General features: G+C 44.6%; 1 protein-coding gene and 1 long non-coding RNA gene across 8 annotated transcripts in view; one reads left to right on the forward strand and one right to left on the reverse strand.

Moving 5' to 3' along the window:
* STON2 (stonin 2) overlaps positions 1-25,947 on the reverse strand; it is a 168,240-nt gene that overhangs the window by 130,483 nt on the left and 11,810 nt on the right. For 2 of the 6 annotated variants that reach the window (XM_049113369.1, XM_049113371.1), the window contains exon 5: positions 3,937-4,025. The exons of 1 other annotated variant lie outside the window; for it this stretch is intronic. The gene's annotated coding sequence lies outside the window, so the exon portion shown is untranslated. Of the gene's footprint in view, positions 1-3,936; positions 4,026-14,089; positions 14,241-25,947 lie in introns of those variants that run through there. 3 more of the 6 variants (XM_035720194.2, XM_025443191.3, XM_025443190.3) reach the window with 2 other exon arrangements.
* LOC112657241 (uncharacterized) lies at positions 13,421-25,756 on the forward strand. Of its 2 annotated transcripts, none has more exons than XR_003134924.3 (3): positions 13,421-13,616; positions 24,811-24,988; positions 25,326-25,756. It is a non-coding gene; the product is annotated as an uncharacterized LOC112657241 (long non-coding RNA). The 2 variants fall into 2 exon arrangements; XR_003134925.3 differs by lacking the exon at positions 13,421-13,616 and adding an exon at positions 14,594-14,801.

Raw genomic sequence — 25,947 nt, forward strand, 5'->3', positions numbered from 1 at the left:
ACTGAGATTTTGCAGGTTCTTAGAATTCTGACTGCCATAGGACATCATCCATTCATACATTCTTCATTCATTCAGTAAGATTTCTTCATCATCTCCTATTGCTAGCCATATTCTAGTGAAATTCTAGAGATAGAGAGAGGACTAAGACTCAGACCTTGCCTTGGAGAGGCAGACAGGCAAATAAAAAGATAATCACAATACAATATGATCAGCTTACTCCAGAAGAATTCAACAGCACCATAAGCACACAGAGGAGTGGCACCTAGCCCAATCTTAGGGTTCATGAAGAATAACTGAGGGAAGGTGATACCTGGGCAGAGGCTTGAAAGATGAACAGAAATTACTTGGGGGCAAGGAAAAAGGAGATCTCAAGATGGCAACATGGCATCTATAACAACAGAACAGAACAATGCAACATGGTTAATTAGAAGGTGCCATTTTACTTAACCATGTTTAAATAGGTGCATTACCATGCAAAACCAGTTAGGTACCAAAAATATGTGCAACAGACATCCCTGTCTCTTATGTTCATCCCCACACCTCCCTCCCACCCAGCCCCATTCTTGAATCGTCATTCATCACTGATCCCAAACCCTTGAGTATGTATATATCAGAGATGGGGCTGGATCTGGAGATAAGAGTAAGACACGGCCTGAGATGAAGATGAGGCTAAGAAATGAGGTTTAAGTTCAGGGATGGCCTGAGATTCACGGGTGGTGTTAGGAATAGGGCAGGAGGCAAGGATGGGGTGATGCAGAGCTAGAGTGTTTTGTACATGACTTAGAACCTTGATGTGTAATAGTTCTTATAAGTTTCCTCACTTAAAACAGCTATAATAAAATGTGGTATGTTCATACAGTCTAGGAGATAAATGAAAGCGTGCTGCGTTTTCTGAAATACAAGCAGCTCAGTTTAACTGAAGAAATCAGCCGGGAGGGTAGTAAGACAAGAGGCTGGAAAGATTAGGAATCAGGTCACACAGGGCCTTGTAAGCTACACCAAGAAGGCTGGGTTTTGTCATGAGGGCAACAAAGATCAATTAAACAATTCTAAATGAGAAAATGATATGATTCAATCGTATTTCAAAAAGATCATTCTGGAAGCAATGAGGGAGACAGACTGGAGGGTGGGAAGACTGGCTAATAATTACAGTGAGCAGGCATTGCAAGACAAAGGATAAAAAGGAGGGATTTTTTTATGAGCCACTTAAAATGTAAGCTCATCAAGACATGGGATGAAGTCTATTTGAAGCTTACTTAGGTTGAGGGAGTAGTGATGTGCTAGGTGGATGAAAAAAGATCTCTAGAAAACTAGGTATATTTCTGGCCATCCACCATCCTTCAGAAGGACTTCATGGGGAAGAATGATTGGGGGGTGGTAGGGATATGATGACATCAGTTTTAAACCCAGTGATTTTGATGGGCCTTTGGGACAAGCACACTGAGATGTCTTAGGGCCTGTTAAAGTGACCAAGAACTCGGATGAAAAATAAGTATTAATAACACAGACGGAAAGGTCATTGATAGCCATGGGTTTGGAGTAGGTCACCTAAAGAGAATGTACAATGTGAGGAGAGACAAGAAGCAAGGGTGGGAAAGTCAACATTTGTGTGCAGGGCACCAGATAAACAGCTACTCGGAAGGTCACTGTCCATGCTTGCCCTCGTCACCATCATGAAGGCCTGCACCAAATCCAACCTACCATCACAATATCAACCTAATTTGCTTAGAACCCAGAGGAAGACCAAGTAAAAGAGATATTGGTGTTCACTTCAACAGGCGAACTCTTCAGTTAATGCAGAGTTAAGGCAGCTCAATGTGAGCTCAAGGACAACAGAAAGAGGAGGATGGGAAGCATTAGACAGAATTGCAGGGATTGTGCATTTTTAGATTTCCAGTTTTCCAGCACTTGAAGAAATGAAACCTCCCTCACCTTTTTGCAGCAAGGGCTCCCATGGGTACCTCCGATGGTTTTACATTTACACCAATACTTCCACTGTATGCACATGTCATCCATTAGAAACAGTTCTCTAGTTAGGATCAAGGCCAAGATGTACAACTCAAACTTGACCATCGCCCCTCTAGAACTGGTCTTAAAAAAAAAAAAAAAAAGAAAGTATGGCTCTCTGGACCTGTTGGGTGTATAATTTTAGCCACAGACCCTCATCTCCAATAAATATACATGCAATGCATTTATAATTTTGGGTACTTCACAGGCAAAGTTCCCTCCATGAATCCCCTAGGGTTCCCTGGACTCCCTGCTGAAAGCTCCACCCTAGAACAATCTATCTAGCTCATGTCACTTGCAGAGTGTTCAAAACAAAACCAAATCATTCCAGAAGAGCACAGCAGAAGGAAGCCAGGCACTGTGGCTTCCACTGACCCTGAACTGATAATTCCTTATTTCCGTTTTCAGTAACGCAAAGGATATCTCCTTCCCTTTTCTAAGAATCCCTCCCCTTTCTCTTCCTCCAACAAACAGACCGCAGGCATATAAACCAAAACAAGCCAGCTTAATGCTAAACTCAGGCCTCTTGGGGAGCAACTACAGCAGAGCCCCAGGCTGATGGTGACATTGTCCTCATGCTGCAGGCCCCTTACCAACAAGAAACATGCCTAGTTCGTGTTTGTGGATGAAGGCAGGGGAGGCAGGGGCACAAGAGTGTCTCCAACTGCTGGGGACTGCGGCCAGGAATGCAGCCACACTGGATGGGCTTGGCACAGTGCAAGAGTCAAGTAACCATCTGTTGACTGAGGGCTGACTCTGCTCTCCTAGAGCAGGGTCTTGGGTCCTGATGGGTGACAGGTACTGTTGACACCCACACTTTTTTGAAGATCGTAAATTAAGAGAGCAAATAAGTTAGGAAGTGTTGCCACTTATACAACTGAATAATCCTTGTCATAAAATGCAAGCAACTCAGCACTTTTAAACCGTGACAACTCACCCACCTACACGCTCCTCATGAATTTCCCTTTTTTGCATCTCTTTTTCTAACGTATATATTTTATAGTAAAAGGAGCACACTCTCACTAAAGACAACTTGGGAAATACAAAAAAAGTATAACTACTGCTGAACTTCTGAAATGATGTGATTTATAAAAATTCCCTTTGCTTGCACTGTTGGTGGGAATGTTGCACTGTTGGTGGGAATGTGAACTGGTGCAGCCACTCTGGAAAACTATGTGGAGGTTCCTCAAAGAGTTAAAAATAGATCTGCCCTACGACCCAGCAATTGCACTGCTGGGCATTTACCCCAAAGATACAGATGCAATGAAACGCCGGGACACCTGCACCCCGATGTTTCTAGCAGCAATGGCCACAATAGCCAAACTGTGGAAGGAGCCTCAGTGTCCATCGAAAGATGATGGATAAAGAAGCTGTGGTCTATGTATACAATGGAATATTACTCAGCCATTAGAAACGACAAACACCCACCATTTGCTTTGATGTGGATGGAACTGGAGGGTATTATGCTGAGTGAAATAAGTCAATCGGAGAAGGACAAACATTATATGGTCTCAATCATTTGGGGAATATAAATAATAGTGAAAGGGAATAGAGGGGAAGAGAGAAGAAATGGGTAGGAAATATCAGAAAGGGAGACAGAACATGGAAGACTCCTAACTCTGGGAAACGAACTAGGGGTGGTGGAAGGGGAGGAGGGCGGGGGGTGGGGGTGACTGGGTGGCGGGCACTGAGGGGGGCACTTGACGGGATGAGCACTGGGTGTTATTCTGTATGTTGGCAAATTGAACACCAATAAAAAATAAATTTATTATTACAAAAAAAAATTCCCTTTGCATGTATCTTGCTCAGCTTCCCAGGGACACTTCATTGTTTAAGGGTGAGGCGTTCCTTTTGGAGGGGGGGAGGGAGGTTGTCACCACAGACAAATGGGACAGGATCCTTTGACCTTGTGACTCTCTGGGCTCTCACCTCGTGGCCAAGAATTATTTATTCTATTGTTTTTTCCAAGTTGATGGAAATTTCCCACCGTTTACGGCTATTCTCTTCACTTCCTCAACCTGAAAGACCAGAAAGAAAAATTTAATCACTGGAAGCTCTTTCCTATTATTTTTTCTGCTTCAGTCCTCACACCACCCACCTCCATCTGGAGAAGTTTTCTCAAAAATTTCTAGCAGGGATTTAGAAACCAACCACATCGTGATGTGTATTTGGTCCTGCCACCACTAATAGTTATATTTCTCTTGGTGGATGTCTCACTGACGGTAACTCTTGCAAAAGAGAAAAGCCACAAGTTCAAAGCATATAAACCATAAATGCAAACATAGCAGACATGCTAATTAGAGAATCTAGAGAAAGACTGCAGAATCTGATTCTCCCTGCCTCTGGATTCTTATTTAGGTCTGACAGGGAGCCTTTTTACTATTTGAGTGAAGTCAAGTGTCTTGGATGCATTTTCCAATCAAGTGTCCAGTTAGAGTTTAAAACAGTGAGGGAAAATAAAAATAAAAAATAAATAGAACAGTGAGGGAAGGATCAGTTAGTTTACTAGAAAAAAGCGAGAGCCTTCTTACCCGGCTCACAGGACGAAGGGCATATATGAGGTTAGTGTATGTATAGTGTACAATATTGAAATGCTGTCAAGGCCAAGATATCCATTTTCTCTGTATTTCAGTTTTCAGGTCTCTGAATGCTTATGTATCTGCGATTCACGTAACCAACTGCCACACACACACAGGCCAGACTTGATTTCTGGGTGCAGTTTCAATTACAGAGAAAGCATACATGGCTGACGTATGTGTGCAAAATTTATTGCAGTACCTTGTTGACCTCTTTTACCTTCAGGAAGAACCAAAAAACCACAGCAGTATGGGTTAAATTAAAATGTGGCTTTCGGTTCAGGGGAAATGCAAAGGGTTTTAAAACTGTATGAGCTGTCACCACTCCTCACTTCCAACATGCCAGCCTGAACAGGAGAATTTTACAGTGATAAAGCAATTAACAGCCTCATAGCATTGATAAAGCTGCACTCACTGAGCTCTCAAATTTCTGAGATGGGCATTTTTACTACCAGTTCCCATCTCCAGGAAACTGAGACTCAAGACGATTAAGTCTAAGTAGCCTGCCGAATGGCACCAAGGTAGGAAGAGGTCAAGTTATATCTGACCCTGGTCTATGGACTCTGAAGTCCAAGCATTATAGAGCTCAAATGATAATCTCTCCAAAGGACACACTAGCATGATAGTTCATTTACACTAGTGAATGAAGAAAAGAACACACTGGAAAAGCAGAGCTGGTTTGCCTTTTCCACTGGAGCTAGAATACCCCCCAGGGCCCTGTCCAGATGTGTCCAGCCCTGCCTTCTCCTTTGCAGATGTGTCCAGCCCTGGCTTCTCCTTTGACTCTGGCGCCCACTGAGCACCTTCCCTTCCATGTTTAATAAGCCTCTCAAAGGTCCATATCCACAACTGAACAGCTACGTTCCCTCCACAGCTGCTCTACCAGAAGCCTTCCCCACCCAACATGATGGCAGCTCTGTCTTTGCAGTAGGACTGGTCAAAAACCTCAAGGCACCCCAGGCCTCCTTCTTCCTCCTACACAGTTTTCTCTCATGTTCGTTTTACAGAAAGACAAGTATACAAATAGATTTCTCCTATGCTTCTTTAAAATGGCAAGCTCCCCTGTCAGGAACATCGTTCCAAAAGCAGTTCGGTGAGCTTCATCCATCAGAGCACTGTCTACCAATGTACAATGATGTTCCCCTACCACTTTTTACGTACTACTTGATAAAACACTTGTGCAATGCTTCCTATCTCCCAGACACTGGTCTCAAAGGGCTTTACATCTAAAGAATTCATCTGATCCTCAGTAAGAACTCTCTGAAGGAAGCACCATTATTATTGCCACTCTATAGATAGGAAACTAAGACACAGGGAAGTTAAACAGACCACAATTCAAACCTGGTCTGTCTGGCTCTGGAGACCATGCTCTTAACCACTTCACCACGCTCCATCTATGAAACATACTTTTCCCTCTGTAAGTACAGAAATGCACTTTGCTTTCTCAGGGCTGGGACTGACTGCACATTCTCTGTCCTCTTCACAGGAAACTGGTAACCAAATGACAAGAGACCAAAGCCCCTTATCCCATGGGCACGGTGCTGTGATAAGCCAAGTCATTCAGCCAAGTCTCAAGTGACAGCCAAGTGACAGCAAATGACAGCAAATGACTCTGCCTCCTTGGAACTGCCTCCGCAAGGCCTGCTCGGGAATCAGGAACTGAACCCCAACTGACAGCAGAGCAGGAGAGCTCCAGGGCCCCAAAAGGCAAGGGATGGTACAGCTGGAGGGGTTGCTGTGGATGATTCTGCCCACCTGGGCCAATGAGGCTGCTGGTGAGTGACTGGGATATGCTGAATTTACTCAAATGGATCCTCCCAACAGCCCCCCTCCCCCCCAGTTTAGATGATACTCTAATACCAAAAATATTGAGAAAGAAATAGGTAAAAAGAAGAGAAGCAAGTGAAGTTGAGAGAAGAAAAGAGAGGTATAAGCAAACTTCAACAGCCCTGCTGACAATGTGAACCAACAGAGCAAAAACAAGGACAGTTTTCCTTCTAGCAGGATCTCTGTGCATGGGTAGCCCCCGTTAACTCTCTAGAGCACTTTTCCTTTTGTTTCCAGATACAATAGTGACTAAAGCCACAGCTTCTAGAACTAAGAGGTTCAGGTGGGGCCCTATCTCCATTACAACCTCTGACAGATTACTTAACCCTGTCAATACTACTAATTCCAGACCTCACAGAGTTGAGGAGGAAATGAAGTAAGATCATGTGGAGTCAAATGCTAGCAGAAGACCTGGAACACAGTAAAACTCGATGAATGGCGGCTACGGAGAGTGATTTTGATAATTTCAATAACAAAAGTTGTTCATACCTTTCAATCGTGTAGTCTTACGTAGAAGGAAATGTAGGGACAAGGAAGGTTGTAGAAAAAATTAATACTTTATGTTTGGCCACGACTGGGAAATACACAAGCAAAACTGTATTTTTGATGGCTCTGTCTCATGCATTTAAATAATGTATAAGTGAAAAGGCTGGTCACCACCAGCTATGGATCCCCCTAGCCTTATCCACTTAACTATGGTATTATAATCTTTCTCCTTTAAAAACTCAAGAAAGACAGACAAACATATTCAGTTTCTAAAGCAAACAAAGGAATAAAATCTGTTTTCATTTTAAGTATCTCACTTTTTTTTTTTTAAGCAATTAGCTAACTTCAAAGGGCAACCAATGGAGTGATTTTATCAAGCTGGCAAGGGTCTGGTGTCTCACTTCAAAGTTCAGGCAGATTGAAAGCCACCGATAATCCTGCTATACTGGCTGGCTTTTGGCACAAAAAGTGCTGAGAATGCCAGTTCATTCAGATGGTGTGTGTGTGTGTGTGTGTGTGCGCGCGCGCACAGACCCACAGCATGAAAATGGTACCTCTTTCAGTGAGAGCCAGGGTTAAGCCTGAAAGAAAAGGGTATAATTACCCCACCCCCAAATTAAAATTAACAAGGGTCTTTTGGGGTTACAGCTGAGGACCTCCATGGGATATGAGAGTAGATGGAGAAAGCCCTCATTAAATAGAAGGGGCCCCAAGGGCTTCATGCCCCCATCCCTGTGAATATCTGTAAAGCAACCTAAGTGAGACACCACCAAATGTCAGGGGAGGCGGGACCAGTGAGCACAGAAGTGCCAGGGGATTCCTGTGTGACTTTGAACAAGCTGCTTGACCTTCCTAGGTCATTCCGTAAGCAGAGCGAGACCAACTGCCTGCCAGTTCGAAAGAGTTTATGATAGGATTGGGTTTTATTTATAAAGAGGTTTGACATCCTTAGCTCCAAAGTGCTTCCCTATTAATAAAATGAATGTGTCAAGAGGTCAAGTTAGAGTCCAGAGTTACTCATCTGCTCACAAATCACCAAGTGGCTCCATTTTTCAGGATGTGCTTACAAACCATCAGAATATTAAAATTAGACAATCACATGACAGTCAAGAAAGGAAGACTTTAAGAAGTGGTCTAACCTCAGACTTCCCTGTCCTCTCCTACTTGGCTTCTTCATTCCAGACACAGAAGTCTAGCTACAGACCTGGAACAAGTAAGTTTGAGCAGATCCATTAGACCCAATAGGACCCTGCTGGGGCCCATTCTCTAAAACCCATTGTGTGCACCTAAACTCTATTTCTTCTTCCAATCCAGCACAACTGCTCCTCCATGAACCTTCCCAGCCCAGCACAACCCCAAAAAGATTTCCTGTCTCTGAATTCACAGCATGTGGTGCCCCCTTTGATTATACTGTTAACCTGTTATCTAACTAGTATTAATTCTGTAGAAATATTATGCCCTTTCTCTTTCAGATTAGAGGCTTTGTCAAAAGAATAAGCATCACACTTCTCTGAATTCCTCACATTTTCCCCAGAGCCTTGCACCCAGAAGATGTCCAATGCCATTCCCAAGAAGCCACCTTTCAAAGATTTTACTGGGCCATCAGCAATCTGCAAAGTAGCTTTACACTCATGAGGAGGATATTGCACAAAGAACATTAACCTTCTCGTACCTGTTAGTAAAGCCACCTCAGAGCACAAGGCGGGGTTAGCTTGAGGCCAGCTGGGAAGGTGGAGGTATACACAATGAATAAAAAATTCAAAGGGCTTTTTGAGTTTTCAACCTTGCCCTCCTCTTATCTGGCTCTAGAACTCTGACCAACTGTTTCTCATTATTTTAAGATTTTTATTTATTTATTTATTCATGAGAGACACAGAGAGAGAGAGAGAGAAAGAGAGAGGCAGAGACACAGGCAGAGGGAGAAGCAGGCTCCATGCAGGGAGCCCGATATGGGACTCAATCCGGAGTCTCTAGGATCAGGCCCTGGGCTGAAGGCACCGCTAAACCGCTGAGCCCCCTGGGCTGCCCCAACTGTTTCTCATTAATCCCATTTCCAAAAACCAATGAGAGCACAAGAAACCTACCTCTTGAAACTGCTAGAGATGTGAAAAAATATATATATATGACACAATGAACATTTATTCAACATAAACACAGAGAGGATGCTATTTATGTCGTGGTTTGATGTGCATTTTTCTTAATATCAAATTACCTCATAAATGCTATTGAATGGGGAAAAAACATTTTCTAATGAATATGTTCAGTATTTTAGATCCCTACTGGCTAGTTTAAATGTCCCTTCCTTCACTGACTCTCACTCAGGCCTGGGGTTTTGTCTGCTACATCTTTTGCAACTTTAGACCCAAGTTTCCTGGAGACGTGAGATTGAGGGAGCTATAGGGTTTCACTGTAGAGCTGACCAGGGGAAGGCCAAGTCTGCAGGAGGAAGTGAAACAGCTGGCTTTCCAAAATTACCTGAAGAGGGAAACAGATCAGACCAACAGAGATGGCCTAAGGCCTCCTGGTCAGAGGTCATGGTTCCAAACTTTCTCACCCACCTCGGGAGGTATGCAGAATCCTAGGGAATTCTCCTGTTTCAGAAAGCACCTCTTCTAGATGTGGTTTGTCAAATCTCAATTAGGAAAAGGGTCTTTTCAAATATTACTTCATTTTATAGTTTGGGCTCACCCTGACATTTCTTATTTTATACAAATTTCATACACATATAATTTCTAGTACAGTCTACCCACACCCCAGTGGACCCTCTTACTGTCATACCACCTTGAAACAAACACTGTAACCTGCTGGCTAGCATTCAAAATGCTGACTCTGAAAGTATTTCATGTATTCACATGGTGTGAGCAGGCATATCACTGATTATCTGAACCCGGGCAGAGCTTAGACTTTTTCTACACCCAGAATTGAGAAAAACATAGTGAAAAGAAAACAAACCCTCACTATGTTTTATTTCTTGTGTCATATTGTACATGCCAACATATTTTCTCCTTCACGTCCATTCTTGGAATGCTCTCTCATTACAGGAGTGGTGAGTCACAGCTAAAGGAATTGTTGCGACTTGTTCCACCCATTAGTATAAGCTAAACTATGGACATCTTGAGTTCTCAAGGGGTTATTTATCTTGGGAGGGCTGATCACAGTTTGCATGATCATATGGTACAGATGTTTATTCATGAAGATGACCTCAAGTGAAGCAAGAAATTTCTTGGTCCGATTATTTTAAAATTCAGCCAGATGTCCACCCAGTGGGCAAACCCTGGTTCCAGAAGAAATTAAAACTGAGATGACAAGAATTGTGATGGATCAGGACTGGAGTTCGCTGACAGACTTGAGTGAGAGGTCTGGAGCCAAACAAAAGGGTGTGTGCTCCCTGATGGGGGGGGATGGGGGAGGCGAGTCAGGGCAGGATTACAAAGGGAGGGGATAAAGTAGCACATGTGTTTCTTCTGTGAATCCGAGCTTCTTTCATTTCCTTAGGATAAGAATTATATCTGCAATTTTATATAAACCCAGAGACTCTGTCACTCTCACAGACCCCACTGCCACTACCAGCCTTCAGCAAATCCGTCAAATGGAGAATGCTACAATCTTCCAGACTCTTCCTCCTTCCATTAGGCCCTTCTATTCAGGCCTTTCCCTCAATCACATCTTTAATTTCTCCCTTTAGTTCCATGGTTTTTGAAGTGTGGACTTTGGGCCGACAGCATCAGCCTCACCTGAGCACTTGTCAGAAATGTTAATTCCCAGGTGCCACCCCAGACGTATTGACTAAGAAATCCTAGGTGTGGGACCCACAAATCTGTTTTTCTCAAGGGCTCTGGGTGATTCTGAGGCACACTGAAGTTTGAGAAACACTGCTTTAGGTGACATTATGAACTAATGACTTTAGGATGAGAGCATTTGCATTTTAGGAGAAGAGGACTTACAAAGAAGGGAATAATTTTCATATCAGTGGAATCTCAAGGCACATCACAGATAGGGAGATTTGAGGCTGCTGAATTCATTCAGGGCCCCACCATCTCTCACTTTTAATTTTACCTATTTTCGTTTTCGACCCACATTGTCTCTAGAGACATGTGCTTGGCCCGAAAAATCTGAGAGTGTCAAATCCGAACTTAAAACCCTCAGTGGCTGCTCTTTTGCCCATAAGATAAAGTTCCAAACCCCTGGCACATGTTCCAGGGCCCTTCATCATCTGCTCTGGGCCACCTCCCTGGTCCTGTCACTTCTGCACTGTCCCTTCTACTCAGCCATGCCTCACTTCTGCACTCTCCCTTCTACTCAGCCATGCCTCACTGTCTGCAATTCAAAACAAACCATTCCCCATACCACTGACACTGGGTTGGGCTATGTGACTTACCTTGGCCAATGGCATAAGAATTGAAGTAATCTGCTACTTCTGAGCAGGTATTAAATGCCACATTTTTGTTTTATCATGTTCTCTTTTTTCCCATTCCCATAAATGAGATCGGTATTGTCCCAGAAAGAGGCTGTTTCTTAAGCCTCTGGGAGACTCAGAATGAAAAGAGATAAGGAGCAGAACCACTGACCTGCACTGGACATACAGCATAAGTGAGAAATAAACCTTGTAAGCCATTGAGATACGGGGGTTGTTATTTTGCCTAAGCTAACCATTACAGCACACTTGGTCTCCCATTGCCTCTCTGTCTGGAATGTCTCTCTCCTCTGTTCTTTCCTTCCAATCCTACCTCAATCCTATCTTCATAAGAAACTTGCTTATCATTCTATATTCAGCTCAGGTGTTATCCTCTCAATCAAGTCTTTTTTTTTTTTAATTTTTTTTTAAATCTTTATTTATTTATGATAGTCACACAGAGAGAAAGAGAGAGAGGCAGAGACATAGGCAGAGGGAGAAGCAGGCTCCATGCACCGGGAGCCCGACGTGGGACTCGATCCCGGGTCTCCAGGATCGCGCCCTGGGCCAAAGGCAGGCGCCAAACCGCTGCGCCATCCAGGGATCCCCTCAAGTCTTTTTTTGTTCCTAGGTATAACAGATCGACTCCCACCTGCAGGATCCCCTTTGGATGCTACAGGCCTGTAACTATGTCCTTGGAACTTTGCTGGGGACTTTCCATTCATTAGTACCATCCTTAGAACAACTCCTCTTAAAAAAAAAAAAAAAAAAATGGAAAAGAAAAAAAACTGAGCCCTCATTTTACAGAGTGAGAGACTTTGGCTCAGAAAAGCAAGGCAACTTGTCCAGGTTTCCTAATCATGGGCCACAGAAACAGAGTTTTCACAGAGTGTGGGTCTGGCTCTGAGCTCAGCAATCCTTCCTGTGCCCCACACACCCCCCTCCCTCCTCCATCAGCAAGCTTTCAGATCCTCCCATTCTGAGCCAGTAAAAGTCTCCCTATCAACAACTTAAAAGGATGTGGAATTAATTTGACACTTGAAAGACTTGCATCTGGAAGTGGGCTTCTTACCCCCTGAGAAGATAATCACTTTCTCTAAGTGGATGGATTTATTCGAAGGCTCCTGGCAAATGTGCATTTTGTACCTTTCCCAGGTAGTGTGGTGTGATAAGACAGGCAGAGTCCCACTGACACTGCCCTATGGAACATTTGGATGGGTCCTTTCAGGTTTGTCATAAAGTAGGATGCTAAGTTCAGAATTCCAAGGAAGTCAGCCACACATTGATATTTTAGGTAAACGAACAAGAAAAGCGTAGAAAAGTGACATAGTGGCAAAGAACTGAAGTAGACCACCCAAGTCAGACACTGGAATTACTGCCTAACATGAGAACTACAATTTTAGGTTTCTAAGAGCTGCTGGCATTTTGTCGTGTGGTTGGGTTTTTTATTTGTTTTTCTCCTCCTTCCCTTCTCTTTAAACTCTTTTAACCGAGGACTGGAAAGTAGAAGAACCTTCAAGTCCTCCCCCATCAGTCATACCAATCAAAGATGAGCATTCAACAAAGTTACCAAGATATTCTCCTCATGCAACATTCATAACAATCCAAAACAAAATTTTTCAAGCTTTACAACGCTTTTCTCGGTTACTAATTGGAGTCCATTTATCTCTTCCACCGTTCCAACAGGTTTTTTTTTTTTTTTTAATCCCTCAAAGGATGGATCCTTTAAAGGTAACATGAATGACTGCATTTTTCCCCTGTGAGTTCAGAGCTCCAAATGGTCACCGGGCCAGTTAGGATACATCTGATGTAAGAGCCAGCAGTTACTGGGTACTTAGCTTTGTGTTGGATGTCCCTCCCCCTCCCCCCCCCCCCCACCCCCGGTCCCCCGCAGTGGTTTATTTAATCCTCAAAACAAGGCTATGGAGCAAATGCAATCATCTATCTGCACCTTTTACAGATTAGTAGAGTGAGGCACATGGAGCATGAAGGACCTGCCTGAGAGAGAGTCTGTCCCTTACAGAGGCCAGGAGCTGCTGCACAAGACGATGGTTAATGATTCACCCACAGCCCTCAGGGAGCTCCTTTCAGCAGGGGCAACAGATGCACTTACACATTCTCTCTCTCTTTCTGTCTCTCTGTCTCTCTTTCATCTTCAACTCTTCTTTACCCAGCAAGAGGCGGGTGTCCAACAAATTGCTTGGCAACGCGCGGAGGAAACTCCATCCAAAGCCCGGGTCTGCCGGGTCCAGCCGCCTCTGGGCGCTGTCCAGCGGGCAGAGCGCCTGAGAGGCCAGGCAGGGGTCCTGTCTCCGGACACCCCGAAGGTGAGGCGCAACGCCAGGGCCGGGATTTCGCGCGGGGAGGGCTGGAAGGGGGGAGGGGGAAGGCACTGTCCCCGGGGACACCTGTTGCCGCCTCCCCACTCGGGCCGATAGAGATGCCGCGGGGACTCACACCTCCGAGAAGACACCCGTCGGCAAACAGCGTCCGCGTGTGGGTGAGGGAGTCGCAGGTGTCTTCCCCGACGACCCCCCCACCTCGCCCGCCTCGGCCGGGCTCACTTCACCCCCTCCCGCCCCTGCACGCCAGCGGCTGGTGGAAATGTCGCGCCCCCCCCACCCCCGGGCTCCGACCGAGGCACGCGCGGAGGGGTGGGGGCCCGCGGGGCGAGGGGCGGCACCCGCGGCGCTAGGACCCCGCGGCGGCCCGCCCCCGCCCCCGCCCCCGCCCGCTCCACCTGCGGGGCCCCACCGGCGGGGCACGCTCGCCCGCCAGCGCGGAGCGCGGGCGCCGTTACCTGCGACACCGCCTGCACCGTCCGGAGGGCCGCCGCGGGAGAGCAGCCGGGCCGGCCCGGGGAGCGATCCTCGGCGGGCCCCGCCGCTCCCGCTGCCCTCCCTCGCGCCGCAGCGCCGCCGCCTGCTCCCGGCTCTCTAGGCTCGCTCCGCGCCCGCCGGCTCCCGGCGCCGCTCCCGCCGCCCCTGATTGGCCGCCGCGCGCGCCCGAGCCGCGCCCTGATTGGACGGCCGGGAGCCGGGGCGGGGAGATGGGCGGGGCGCCGCCTGGACCCGCTCCCGGTGCCCGCGGCGCCGCAGCCCCGCGTCCCGGCTGCACCGCCCCGCGGAGACCCAGGCACCGAGCCGGGCCCCTGCCGCCCCGCGCCGAGCAGTAGCGCGAGGAGCCTGCGGGTGGCGGAGAGTGGGGATCGCCTTGGGACCCCTCCCATACCCCATACCGGGGCTGGCGGGGTTGGGGGCGGGGGGGGGCGGTCCTTGCTCCTCGGGCCTCACTCCTACGTGGGATTTTGACTTCGTGTTCATTTTTATGCTTTTTGCTGTAAAAGAAAAAAAAAAAAAAGGCGTAGGACAGTGGCTTGTAAACAGCGGGCGCCAAATTGTGTGTGTGGACGCACGATCTATCTCCAGGTGGTCCAGCCAGACTCAGCAAAAGAAGGAAGCAACTTGTGCGAGGTCCTAATCGCATTAAATTAAGGAGAAGCGAGAAAGATGGTGAGTCAGATCTTCCTTTACAAGGACCTTAATACCCACCTAGGGAGATAAGGCTGAATAATAAAGCTGATAGTAATAATAATAATAATAATAATAATAGTCATCCTAACTTTTCCCATGGCACATATTATTTGCCTAGCACTTTCCTAAATGCTTTGCATCTATTAACACAGAAATACAGGAAACAGCCGACCTAGGGATGTCCCATGTCCTGTGAAACGTGTGGCCAAGTGCCGTCGGTCTGGAGTGTGAGACATTTGCATCTTGGAAGACACACCAGCAGTCATTCCACGCTGCAGTTAAGAGGCACAAGTTAGAATGGAGAGAGAGCATCGGGAATTAAAATTGTTCTCCTCTTCCGTTTCTTCTCCCGTAGTTCTTTACCTCCCAACACTTTGTCTCACCTGAACTGGGGCTTTCTAAAGAATAAGAACAACCAGTCTCAATCAGGGTGCTGCCAGAACTTTGTTTTACCACCCATAAAAGGAGCCCCCTCTAAGCATCCGTAGGCCACAGTGAGTAGAAACAAGTAGCACAGTTTATATTTTAGCACCTTTGACGTTGGTTGCATGGGTGCCTTGAAACAAATATGTAACCACTGTCCCACAAGTACTTCCTCTAGTTCTATTCTTCTATGTTGGCAGAACTCTAGAGTGAGAAATTTGGGTTGGAGAGAAAGACTGGAGACAAGACCAGTTTGACCTACTTTGTACAGCTTGATTTTTACCCTAGAGTAAGCTTAAGGAGCTCAAGACCCTAGGAGGAAATTAGCTTCGTTTTCCCAGTTTATATCAATGGACGAATGATCAGTTCACTCTATATTGAAAAGATGGACCTGGCATGGGGGGAGCCCCACCCAATAGGAACAACAGAGCAAAATAGACTGTGTGAGGAAGGTTCTTATACCAACATCCCTCTCCAAGCTGCAGGAGCACATGGAGACATCAACCCATCATCATTCCAGTTGCTCACTTTTCATAGCTGTGCTTTTGCCAAAGCAGAATTTCCATTTGGATTGGTTACCCTATCACTCCAAAGAAGTAAAGCTATTTTAGCTGGAGAACTAGGTTGACCCAAGATAATTTCTTAAATTGATAGACTCTGGTTGCATTCCACTAAACTTGGCCTCCTGAAGGATGAGAATCAAAAGAAGAATGTGGATTCCACTATGTTCACTCTGGAATCTTCTTGTGGGCAGGAACCATTCGGATCTGTCTGTCCCCTATCTCATCTCGCAAAATGCTTTGCTACGTTGTGCCTTCTGCATTGCATTTCTTCTCTGGTGACTTCTATTTAGCACTCAAGACTCAACTAAAATGTCCTTTCCTCTGTGAGGCTTTCACTAACTCTCCCAGGCAGAGGTTGTGATCTCCTCACCCCTGTTATATAGTCTCACTACAGCACAAAGCAACAGTATTCTAGTGATCCATTTACAGTGGCCCTCCTTCCAACTAATTAATAGCAATGCCTGACCTAGTTCTTGGAACTCAGTAGTAAGTACTCAGTAAACTTGAACTGATGGTTCAGTTATAGGTAATACAAGTAATAGAGGGGCATTAAGAAAACCGGGGTCACACCCCTCTGCTGTTCAACAGGGCATCCTCCAATTCCAGGCTGGCTGGATGTTTGATGTGAGTCAAAGTGATCATCCTTCAGTCTGATAGTGAATAGGCAGTTTCTGTATATTAGGCATCATCAGGTAAAGAGAAGAATAAGGTCTCAAATGTGCACAAGATGGAATGATACAGCTGATTTAGAAAATAGTTTGGCCGTTCCTCAAAGAGTTAGACAGTTACCACAGGACCCAGTAATTCTACTCCTAGGTACAGATTCAAGAGAATTTCAAACATATGACCATACATAAACTTGTACATGAATATTCTTAGCAATATTATAATAGCTATAAAATCGAAACAACCCAAATATCCACTAGCTGATGAATAGGTAAACAAAATGTGGCACATCTGTACAATGGAATATTACTCAGCCATAAAAAATCAATGAAGCCCTAACACATGCTACATTGTGGGTGAACCTGGGAAACATTATGCTAAGGGAAAGAAGTCAGACACAGAAGGCCCCATATTATATGTTTGCATCTAGATGAATTATCCAGAATAAGCAAATCTATATAGATTGATAGCAGATTCATGGTTGCCAAGGGGTCAGGGGAAGGAGAACTGGAGAGCAACTGCTTAGTGAATATGGAGTTTACCTTCAGGTTGATGACAATGTTCTGGAATTAAATAGTGGTTATGAGCTCACAACTTTGTAAATGTATTATAAACCACTGAGTTGTAAAAAGCAAAACAAAACATGTGCATGGCAGGCACTCAAGGAAACCGTCAATGAAGGAAATAATTATCCTAAAAGGTTAGTAGCTAACAGTGTAAAAGTGTGGAGGAGCAGAAAAGTCTGCAAAACACAGTTAAAAGTTGACTTCTCTCTCTCTCTCTCTCTCTCTCTCTCTCTCTCTCTCTCTCTCTCATGCTCTCACCTTCAGCAACACAGAGGGGATTTACTCCTTAGACCTGCATTGTCCAATCAAACATTCTATACTGATGGAAATGTTCCTTGTCTGAGCTATTCCGTATGGAAGCCGCTATGCCCATGTGGCTAATGGACATGTGAAATGTGGTTAGGACAACTGAAGAGCTGAATTCTAACTGCATTTAAATTTAAATAGCCACATGTGGCTAGTGGCTACTCTACTGGCAGTGTGGCTTTTGTTGATGTAGAGGACTGAGGTCATCTTAACTGGGAGTGTGGAAAAATACTGGAGGGTATGAGAGTGGGAGAGTCCATGGCTTTATGTTCCATAGCCCGACTCAAGCCTGTATCCACTAGAAATCCTTCAATAAGATCTCACTGTTCCCACCCTTCTCCCTTCTATGAACTCTTTTTTTTTAAAGATTTTATTTATTTATTCATAGAGACACAGAGAGAGGGAGAGACACAGGCAGAGGGAGAAGCAGGCTCCATGCAGAGAGCCCGACATGGGACTCGATACAGGGTCTCCAGGATCACGCCCAGGGCTGCAGGCAGCGCTAAACCACTGCGCCACCGGGGCTGCCCCTTCCATGAACTCTTAATGAACTTCAGCCAGTAATACAGCATTTAGTTTTGTCTTTATGGCGAGGTGCTTCCATTCCACAAATATTTATGGACCAAGCACTCTGTGGAATTCTGTAAAGAGGACGGATCATGGACAACGTCAGCCAAATTCCAAAGGGTTGGTCTTGAGAAGGCAGACAGGGAGAAGAGACAAGAGAAATCCCTCACAAGGACCTGGCTCCTTACTTCCTTGCCTGCATTGCCCCCCAATCTCTCTCACACACACACACACACACACACACACACTCTTTGGAGTGGGAAATCTTGCTATTAAGATGCTGAAGTGATGTTGAGGAATCTTATTTTAGATTTCCTGTTTCCAACCCAAGCCTTGTAACATCTTTAACTCCTTCAATACTCTTTCCAGTTCATATTGATCTTTCACTTCTTTGAACTTTCATTGAATTTGAAATCGATAGAATGTAATGACTAAGTGTTCTTCCTTAATGTGGTGTCCACACAGCAAGATTCATTTGTTGCACAAATGTTTATTGATCTCCTGCTTATTTTTGTGCCAGAACAGTCCTAGGAGCTGTGGATAAAAAGAAAGATGGGGGACACCTGGGTGGCTCAACGGTTTAGCACCTGCCTTTGGCCCAGAGTGTGATCCTGGGGTCCTGGGATCAGGCTCCCTGCATGGAGCCTGCTTCTCCCTCTGCCTGTGTCTCTGCCTCTCTCTCTCTCTCTCTCTGTGTGTGTGTGTGTGTGTCCTTCTCTGTATGTGTGTGTGTCTTTCATGAATAAATAAATAAATAAAATCTTAAAAAAAAAAAAAGACAGGGTCACTGGACAGATTAGAGCCTAATGAAGAGGCACACAAAGAAATTGTTCTGCAAAGTTTGACCTAAATGCATAGGAAGGTTCACTGGAAGCACAGTGCAAGGAGCAGCTGGATGTATACAGAGAAATCAGGGAAGGTTTCTCAGAGGAGGTGACATTTAAGCTAAAGGAACTTGAAGGAAGAGTAAAGGTCTTTTAAAAAACATTTTTAAAAATGTACTCATTTATACCACCCACCTTCCAAAATTGGATTTTGGGTAGTATATCAGGAGAAGTTTTGGGGACCAGAGTTTGAAAGAAGGAATTAACATCAAGATCCAGCTCAACATCTGTGACAATGTTTTGCATTGCTGACAAGGGTACTAACTGGACAGTCTTCTTGCTGCCCTCCAGGTTTATTCCTGAGTGCAAACCAAAATAAATATAAGATCAGGCTCTCAGATCTGAAGGCATTTAAAGTCTCTCACCTCTACTATTGCAATATCCTTCTTACCAGTCTCTTGTGTTTGATTTTCTCTTCTTTCTCAGTGTATCCCAAATCTCAGTCATTTGTGCCTTACTGTCACCAATCTTTCCATATCCATGCATCATCTGCACTATTATGTCCTTGTTTCCTTACATTGACTCTCCTCTTGCTCAACTTCATTGAAAAGGAGTTTTTATCTCATTATCATCCATGTAAAACTAGTATCACTTGCCATAAATAGAATGTTAATCACAAAAATAGTACAATGAAAGTAAAACTACATTATCTAATCTTAGCTAGCTATTGTTGGCTCTCAAAGTTCTGAGTTTGAGGCCCTGCTCTTTCTTTCATAAAGAGAAAGATTATCAAGACTTAGAGAGTAATTAAAGACATACCAGCACCAAACTGATCCTTTCTCCTTGGCTAAATCAAACAGATTGAAAAAGTATTGCAAAAAGAGTAACTTAGGACAACAGCCAATGAAATTTAATGTCTCTTTTCCATTCTACTTACAACAGCTTCTGCACCAAATAAAGTCTACTTATGCTGGGTACAACATATTTGTAAACACTGTTCTGATCCATCCCTCTCAGAGCTATCAGAATGATCTAACTCAATGTAATTCTTTCTCTCCCCTATTCAAAAATCCTTCGATAGCTCTTCATTACCAAAGGGAAGAAATCTTACTTCCTTACCATAGGATACAAGATCCTCCTGGATCAGGCTTAGCCTACCTCTCCACGTTCAACTTTTGTCATCCTCCTCGAACTTTATTCCACTAATACTGAACTATTTGCAGTTCTCAGAATGCACCATAGACTCTCATGTCTGTGTGCTGTTCCCTCTACATGGCATGCTCCCCAACTACACCCATCTTGTCAACTTTCATTCCTGTCTCTGCTCATTTCTATTTATCTGCCTGGTACCCTACAGATACCCCATCCGCCCCCCACCCCCAACACATGACGTACCAGCTCCAAACTACAACAGAATTCCCTCCGAAACACACGCCTCTTTCTTCTGGGGGATCTTCCTCCATTGCCTCACCCATGTGTCTCTGGCAGGCACTAACAAGTTCTCACAGGACTCCACACCTCTTGTCACAGCTGATTGGTTTACAGGTGGGCAGCTAAACCAAGGTGAACCAGCCAGAGTTCCTGAGAATTTCCTATGAAGAGCAAAACATTGGAGCCATTCTTTCCCTGCTTTAAGATGCAGAGAGAAACAGAAGCAAGCAAAACAGAGAGGGATTCTCCACTCTATTTGTGCTGCAGACCAGCTATTTCCTTGCCCCTCCTTCTTTCAAGTCATTCATCTTTTCCTGTTATTTTGTGAAAGAGATGCAACATCTTTACAGTTAAATCTTTTTCCTAAATTACTTCGAGTTGAGTTTATTTACAACCCAGTGTCCTAATATATTCCTAATCATCCTTGAAGTCCCAACACAAATGTTACTCTTTTGTGAAGCCTTCCCTGACTTCCCAAGCCAACAAAGGTGCCCCTTCTTTTATGCCTTCCTGCATCTTGTAACACTGGACCCCATTTCCAGCAAGTATCTTTGCCATCTTGACATTTTTGTGTGAGAAATACGGTTCTGTCCTCTTTGCCTGTTTTGATTATCCCATTTACCACCTGAAGGGAAGGGAAACTTAGAACATAACAACCTATTGACAGAATGCCCTAAGTAAAGTCAATATTGAGTGGGACTTAAAAAAAAGGCTTTTATTTTTCAGCTTCTCCACTATGGAGAATTTTTTTTTAACCAAGTTGAATCCTAAGAACTTTAAAATTCTGCCAACTACAAGAACTCCCTTCTGCTGCCCAGCCAGAAATGGACCCCATAAACAGCAACCACCAAGGAGGAGGTCACACCTGGATATGCAGAAGACAACACTGAGGAACACTGGGAAGGGATATTCAGAGAAAAAAAGGAGATCTGGGAGGGAAGGGACTTTAGGAGTCTTATCTGTCATTGAATCGCTGTGAGTGAGAAGGTAGATCCATAAGGGAAGGTTTTACACCATCCATGAATGCCCAACTGGAATCATACTTGGCTAAATAAGATTGAATTCTTTTAGGTAATTGATTGAACGTATGCACTTTTTCTAATGTTACTATGCATCATGGGATCATATCTGCATATTCATCTCATTTCTAGACCTGGAAGCTCCTTTTCAAAAGAGATTCTTTCAATCTTGGCATGCTGGACATCAATGTCTAGCCCATTCTTGAATTGGACTTTGATGCTTATATTTAACTTATGAATGCTTTCTAGCTGCAAGTATCAGAATAACCAGTTATAATGGTTCAAGCAGTAAAAACGGGTAATATCTGACATGAACAGCCTCAGTGATGGCAGCCCCAAGGAATGATGCTCCGTGACATCTAAAGGACCTAGGCTCTTTCTGCTCTTCCACCTTTGGCTTTTTGGCTTTATCTTGGCTTGTTGGCTTGTGAACACAATATGGTTGCCACAACTCCAGGTATCTCATCTTCAGAAGAGCACATACAAGAAAGGAAGAAAGTGGATTGCACTGGGAAAGAAGTTTTCCTTTATCAGGGAGGAAAATTTTCCTCAAACATCCCTTTCTCCCCATCTGGTAATCTTCCCCTTATATCCCATTGGCTAGAACTGAGCCACATGACCATCCCTAGCTTCAAGAGAGGCTAGTAAAACAAGGGCAATCTAGGACTTCTCCATAATTGTGAAAAGTACTTATATTGCTTGTATTATTGCCCTAAGACAAGCAAATGGATCACTGGCTTTCCCCATAATTTTCCTATTTTTGCTGGAGACTGACTGGGCTAACAGGATTTTCTAGGTGGGATATCCCAAGCCTAGGCAAGGACCCAAATGTGGTACCTCTTCACACATTACCATTTCTTGCTTTGGGCACCCTTGGGCCCTCTGTTCTGCACATGGAATTTATCAGAGGCCAGGAAAAGTTCTGAGATTCATAACTATGTGATCTCATTAGTTGCCTATGGCTGGATTCTCCATCCAGGAGAGTGACCTGAACCATAGATTGCTTCACTGGTCTCTGTGTTACCTCCTTTGCAGGATTGCACAAAATTGGGCTGCCAGAATGGTGCTGGCATGCTGATTTGGGGTGACTCTCACATCATACACAGGATGAATTTAGGGCTCTGGGTTACTGACACTTCTCTGCCAAATTTTGGCTTGAATTTCATGTTAGGCCCATGCATTGGTCTTGACTGGCCATATTCTAGCCTCAGTGCTGCCTCTAGTCTACCTGAGAGCAGCTGGAGTGGGGGCAGGCATTCTCCATTCTGTGCTGGCACTCAGAGCAGTTACCCCATCCTCTCCATGGGTTGCCCACCAGGTTTTCAGGGTTGGTGAGTCCCTCCCAGGGATTTCCAGCTCCACTATGCCAGAGGCCCTTCTGGTTGGGGTTACTTCTGGCCAGTGTAGTGACATCATGCTTTCCTTGGTCAGTCTTCAGCCACATAGAAGAGGGATGGATGTTCCTTGTGCTCTTCTCATCCATCCTCTTCTCCCCACTGTGGGTGGTGTGTGCAGGCAGGAGTCAACACTGAAAGAGATAGCATTCTAGGAATTCAGTAATTAGATCTATGGAGTTCAAGAGAAGACCTGGCTGGAAGATGTGTTTTCTACCTTGATAAGGTTGCTGTGAGAGTCAAATGAGATTGGACTGCTGAGAATTGTTTGTGGTATATACAACCGCACACAGATATTTGTTATTTTTTATTAATTTCACTTGAAATATAAGAAAACTGAAAAAGGAGGAAAGCTAAATAACCCCTGTCCCAAGATAAAGAGGCACCATGGGAATATTTTTGGAAGGGAGAACTCTGGTTTCACCAAGCCTGGGATTGACACCCAGCTCTGACACCTCCCAACTGTAGGATGCTAGTTTGGTTTCTGAGCCCCAGTTCCATATTTATAAAGTGGTAATAATAATAATAATAATAATAATAATAATATACATTAGAGGATTTGGGTGAGCATTAGATGAGGAGATACTTATTAAGAACTTAGCACGGGCAACCCCGGTGGTTCAGTGTTTTAGTGCCGCCTTTGGCCCAGGGTGTGATCCTGGAGACCTGGGATCGAGTACCCACATTGGGTTCCCTGCATGGAGTCTGCTTCTCCCTCTGCCTGTGTCTCTGCCTCTCTTTCTCTCTCTGTGTCTGTCATGAATAAATAAATAAAATCTTAAAAAGAAAAAAAGATCTTAGCACTGTTCCTAACATATAGTAGGTACTTGATAAATATTAGCTATTATTCTTATTTTACTACACAGATATTTGTAGCAGACCTACGGATCTCCTGGTATACAGCCCTGCTCTACACTAGAAATAACAAGAAGGCATTTTCAAAATGAGATCGATAGAGGGGTACCTGGGTGACTCTCGATTGAACATCCACCTTTTGGTTTTAGCTCAGGTCATAACCTCAGGGTTGTGAGATGGAGCCCTGAGGGCTCTGTGCTCAGTGCAGGGCCTGCTTGAGATTCCCTCCTCCTTCCCCTCCCCCCACTTGTGCGTGTGTGCATGCTCTCTCTCTTAAATAAATAAATAAATAAATAATTAATAATAAATAAAATCTTTTTTAAAAATGAGATTGACAAAAATGATGACAGAGGCTACACTGATATGTTAGGGTACCTAACATTTGAGAGACAACATGGCAGGTGGGTAGGAGCACAGACTTGAGAGCCAGGAGACTTGGGTTGGAATCCTGGGTCAGTCAGGTAATGGTTTTAAGACCCTTGGCAAGTTGCTTAGCCTCTCTGTGCCTCAGTTTCTTCATCTGTAAAATGAGTCCTTTCGAGGGATAAATAAGTTAAAGTACATTAAGTGTTTAAAATGGCAGCTGGCATATGGTGTTAGAAATTATTCAGTACTGGGGCACGTAGGTGGCTCAGTTGGTTAAGCATCTGACTCTTGATTTTGGCTCAGGTCATGATCTCAGGGTCATCAGATCAAGCCCCAAGTGGGCTTAAGATTCTCTGTCTCCCTGTCCCTCTGCACCTCTCCTGCCTTGCTCCATCTAAAAAAAAAAAAAAAAAGAGAGAGAGAAGAAGAAGAAGAAATTATTCAATACTATTAGTATTATAATTTTGAATTCATTTAAAATTCAAAGCAGGGCAGTCTGGGTGGCTCAGCGGTTTAGTGCCGCCTTCAGCCCAGAGCATGATCCTAGAGACCTAGGATCAAGTCCCACGTTGGGTTCCCTGTATGGAGCCTGCCTTTCCCTTTGCCTGTGTCTCTGCCTATCTCTCTCTCTCTCTCTCTCTGTATCTCATGAATAAATAAATAAAATCTTTTTTAAAAAATCAAAGCAAGATTTGAATTGGCTTTTATTCAAGGGGCCTCTTTTTCTTCTTTTAGTAACTGGGGAAAAAAAACAGACATACACCCCATGTCTTTGTGCCATTGCCTATGCCGTCCCCTTTGCCTGAAATCCCTCCCTTTGACCCATAAAACCACTACATATTCTCCACTCCCCCAGGGCCAGGGCTTATTCTCTCATGCTCCCATCTTTCAAATGGGACTGCTGTCTCCTTTTGAGTTATCTATTTCTTGACATTCCTGATAAATGTTTCTTCAACAGAAAGTTGAAAGAGAGTCAGGTACATGATTTTAAACTCTTATATTTTGCAGACAAATACAGAATTGTGGCTCATAGTGGAACTGACATCCTTCCCCACAGAGGATGAAGGGACTTGCAGAGGACTTGAGGAGGTGGTGCCTTGAGACCCCTGGAGGAAAACACACCAAGGATAACAAACAATTCCATTTAACTTGATAGAGTTCCAGCTCTCATGGCTGCAACAGTCAGGTAAAGTGAACCAGAGTGGGCTGAGGGTCCAGGAAAGTTTTCATCTCAATTCCAAGTCTGTTATTCAGTGACTGGGTGACCTTTGAATCAAACAGCTGAGCCTGGTTTCTTACCTATAAAATGAAGGTAGTACCAGCTTCAAGGGGTAACCTTGATGATGAAATGACTATAGTGCAATGCCTGGTACATAGAAAATGCTTAATTAATTAAGCGAATGAACGGTCCTTTTTAAAAAAACAAAGCAGTACCGTTATTGGATGAAGCTGCACTAGCCTTGAAAGCACAGGATTGCTTAATGTTGTACATGACTTGTCCTTATCGGCATATCGTTCCCCAGATCCTGCGGGAGAGCCTTCACACAGCTTCCCAGACACTCCATCTGGGGTTAATCTGCAATCAAGAAGCCCAGGAGGGTGGAGATTTGGCAACCCCCTTCCCCAAACCCTTCTCCTCTCCAGCTGGCTCAGAAAAGCTTCACATTTGCAGCTTCCATGGCAATTACAAGAACCTACTCCCTCTTATTGTTTTTCTTTTCCCGATGATGGAGCAATCACATGATTTCAACAGGAAAAACAACTCTGGAATCAGAGACTGTCTGAACTGAGCCACAGACTTTCTGGTCTCCAGGTCTGAGTCCCTGGAGGGAAAAGACATTTGATGCTGGTGGGATGGGGGATGAGCTGGACAAGAAGCATGACCGGCATATGCTCATACCAGGGCGGCCAACTGAACAGGTTCTGTTTCAGGATTAAAAACAGTACAAACCCAGCTAGGAGCTCGTATTTACTGAGTGCTGAGGACCAGGCACTTTACAGGTGTTGTCAAACTTAATCATCACAACAGTCTAAAAGGAGTGTTTATTATCTTCATTCTATGGGTGAGGAGAAGGAAGCTCAGAGAGGGGCCTCTGAGGAACCCACACGACTCAAGGGTTTTGCTAGCGTTGTGCACCTTTTACA

This window comes from Canis lupus, chromosome 8, assembly GCF_003254725.2.
Source record: "Canis lupus dingo isolate Sandy chromosome 8, ASM325472v2, whole genome shotgun sequence".
Classification (NCBI taxonomy): domain Eukaryota; kingdom Metazoa; phylum Chordata; class Mammalia; order Carnivora; family Canidae; genus Canis; species Canis lupus.